Source organism: Eubalaena glacialis, chromosome 3 (genome assembly GCF_028564815.1).
Source record: "Eubalaena glacialis isolate mEubGla1 chromosome 3, mEubGla1.1.hap2.+ XY, whole genome shotgun sequence".
Taxonomy (NCBI): domain Eukaryota; kingdom Metazoa; phylum Chordata; class Mammalia; order Artiodactyla; family Balaenidae; genus Eubalaena; species Eubalaena glacialis.
In genome coordinates, this window is record NC_083718.1 from 93,849,266 (window position 1) to 93,853,081 (window position 3,816).

At 40.8% G+C, this 3,816-nt stretch overlaps 1 pseudogene; it reads right to left on the reverse strand.

Moving 5' to 3' along the window:
* Positions 1–417: 417 nt before the first annotated feature.
* LOC133088283 (cytochrome c-like) lies at positions 418–1,779 on the reverse strand (annotated as a pseudogene).
* Between the last annotated feature and the right edge of the window lie 2,037 nt (positions 1,780–3,816).

A 3,816-nucleotide genomic window follows, 5' to 3' on the forward strand; every position in this document is an offset into this window, starting at 1 on the left:
TTTACAGCCTAATGAACGCAAACTGAAATGCAGGTGAGTCTTGCTCAATTGTATGAGACAACAAAGTGATTTTCCCAGTATTTAAATATTATACTCATATAATCAGTTCTATAAACCCAAATTAAAACCAATATTCTATAGGTTTTGAGATGGCATTCACCGTCTTTGTGAAAAGTTTGATATTACCAATCAAGTCTAATTGTATCTTTAGAAGAGGGAAACAGTGACAGTACTTGCTGAACTGGAATTACTATCAAAATTCAAAAAGCTGATCATATTAATTTAACCACAGCCAATCTTATTTAAATAAGGACTGTCCAAAAAAATATTCTGTCAGCCACTCATGATCTGAATTCTGGTATATGAGATCAATTTAAATATCTTACACATAAAAGAAGTTTAGACATTTCTGTTTTGTAAGAAAATAAGGCAGTGGGCCAACTATTACTCATTAGAAGCTTTGAGATAAGCTATAAAGTCTGCCCTTTCTGTCTTCTTCTTAATGCCAGCGAAGATCATTTTTTTCCAGGGATGTACTTCTTAGGATTCTCCAAATACATTTCTCCCCAGGTGATGCCCTTGTTCTCGTTGGCATCAGTGTAAGAGAATCCCAGGGTCCTGACCTGTCTTTCATCCAGGACCATTTATTATGCTTGCCTTTCTTTTCCACACTGTGGCACTGGGCATATTTCTGGACAAAAATCTTGCCCTTCTCCACATCACCCATTTTAATTTTGGTTTTTTGACATGTGTTTTAGGAAGGTCCTTGCTCTGAAGTTGGACTTCCTGCTAAGTCCAAGGATATGCTAATCCAAGGTACATGTGCTTATGTACCTGTGTTCAGAGAAGTGAACTTTAAATCACAAGATGTCCCCTTTATATCCCCTGGCCTTACTCACTCATGATTGCTAATATGGCACGTTAACAGAAATTCCCCAAATCTTTTTTTTTTTGGTTGCGCCAAGTGGCTTGTAGGATCTTAATTTTCTGACCAGGGATTGAACCTGAGCCCTTGGCAGTGAAAGCGTGGAGTCTTAACCACTGGAATTCCCCAGAAACGCCCCAAATCTTAACTGCAGCTCAGCATTCCTCTGCTGGTCCTCATGACCTCTTCCATTCCTGCTGATGACCGTAGTTGCTCTGTCCAAGAGTGGCAGAACCAGCCATTGCAAACCTTCATGCTATTCTTGGGCTACTCTGCCTCACTGTTGCCAACCTGCTGTGCTCTCACCATTGCTCATTTAGCTATGTTATTCCCAGTGCTCTTTCTCTTTTCTGGACAACTGTAAAGTTCTTTTCACTTCTGGTTACCAGCAATATCAGGACAGTTTTCTCCACAGCAGAGCTACTAGGCATCTACTGATAGCTCTCCTTTATTTCAGAACTGTGTTTTTCTTATAATGTTTGGGCAAGTGGGTCAGGGGTAAAAGATAGCCTAGGTTAGGGGAATGGCTGGATCCTTACACTCGCTGCTCAGTTCAGCCCACAGCATGGTTTCTCTTCTTGAGATTTTTCCCTGAGGTATCTTTGTTTCTCCCTCCAGTTCTGTTCCCTTCATGAACCTTTAGGTCTGTCTACTTTTACATTCATTTCATGTTTACCATGCGCCAGGTACGGTTAGCACTTTACAAATATTTAATTGTCAACCTTGAAGTAGATCCTACTGGTAACAAAAGCCCTTTTACAGGGGCTTCCCTGGTGGCGCAGTGGTTGAGAGTCTGCCTGCCAATGCAGGGGACACGGGTTCGAGCCCTGGTCTGGGAGGATCCCACATGCCGCGGAGCAACTAAGCCCGTGAGCCACAGCTACTGAGCCTGCGCGTCTGGAGCCTGTGCTCTGCAACAAGAGAGGCCGCGACAGTGAGAGGCCCGCGCACCGCGATGAAGACTGGCCCCCGCTCACCGCAACTGCAGAAAGCCCTCGCACAGAAACAAAGACCCAACACAGCCAAAAATTAATTAAAAAAAAAAAAAATTCTATGAGAACAAAGTTTAAAAAAAAAAAAAGCCCTTTTACAAATGAGGAAACTGAGGCAAGCTAAGTAAGTTACCCCAAATCACACAGCTAGTAGGTGGTGGAACGAGGCTTCAAACTAGGCATTCTGGCTCCAGCACAGGCTCAACCTCCATGCAGTGCAGTCTCTCCATCAGACAGGTTTGTCCATATCATACGTCAGTCTTTCAATTTCACAATTTCTCCTGCAAGATTTCTGGGTTCCCATTGCAAATCGAGAATGCAGCTGATTCAATATCCCCAAGTACTCCACGACAATTTAATTCCAGGCACTGCATTCTCAGAGCACACAGTAAATTATATTGGTGGGGGGACAGTTTGCTCTCTATAAAATTATATCGTTTTCAAAAACAACACTTTTGGGCTACCCTGGTGGTGCAGTGGTTAAGAATCCGCCTGCCAATGCAGAGGACACGGGTTCCAGCCCTGGTCCGGGAAGATCCCACTTGCTGCAGAGCGACTAAGCCTGTGCGCCACAACTACTAAGCCTGCGCTCTAGAGCCTGCGAGCCACAACTACTGAGCCCGTGTGCCACAACTACTGAAGCCCACGTGCCTAGAGCCCGTGCTCCACAAGAGAAGCCACTGCAATGAGAAGCCCGCGCACCACAACGAAGAGTTGCCCCCGCTCACCGCAACTAGAGAAAGCCTGCGCACAGCAATGAAGACCCAACGCTGCCAAAAATAAATAGGTAAATAAATAAAATTTTTTTAAAAGTGTTAAAAAAAAACAAGCACTTTTATACTAGATTTTTATAGTTTTTTTTTTTTTGGCTGTGCTGCGTGGCATGTGCCGAACCCATGCTCCCTGTAATGGAAGCGTGGAGTCCTAACCACTGGACCATCAGGGAATTCCCTTGTACTAGATTTTAATAAAGGCAAGTGGTAGCAGGCATCAAAAGGTTAAGAAAAATGCAAGGAAACAAAGATTTTGGTTGAGAAATTTGGTCCACTAATTTGTTTTTTTGAAGTGAATTTGGAGAAAAGTCTTTATTTGCTCTTTATTATATACACACCTTATTTTTCACCACCTGTACAGATACCACCCTGGTTCAATCCACCATTATTCCTTGGCTGAAATATTATTTTATTAGCAGTCTAACTGGTCTTCCTTCTTCCACTCTGACCCCCTACAAGTGATTTCTACAGTAAACAGCCACAGTGACTCTTTTAACAACTTTGAGTCTTTGATCAAAACTCATCCAAGAATTCCTATCTCACTCAGCATCTTAAAACTGGAATATGAGTATTCGGGTACTACAGTGGAGGAAATTTTTCCAAAGGGTACACAAGGATAGTTTTAAGAGATTTAATTTTATATTAATTCATATATATACACATATATATACATGCATTTTTTAATGCAGTGCTTATGTCAATAAAAATGAAAAATGGGATTGATACAGGACTTTATCTCTTCCTAGTAATGTTATATACATCCATGTCTACACAAACTAAAAAAAACTATGTCATCTCATTAAGACAGTCCCAATTAACATTTTACTTTTCATGTTTAATATTTATTTAATGAAATAGAACATTTTTGATCATGTACTTTTAAAATGGATGACGATGTTTGTTAAACTACTTGTTTACCTTTCCATTGGATAGATTTAAAAGTAATGTGACAATTAAAAAATGTTGGTATTTCAAAATGTCAGAAATGGCACTCTTTGCAACTATTTACACTCCTGACGAAAAATGTTAAGAGTCAACTTATAATGTTCGAGGGAGAAAATAGTTTTTCAAAGTTCTTTTCCAGGGCACAGAAGTTTAAAAAGTTGAAGGCCATTTCTGTATATGA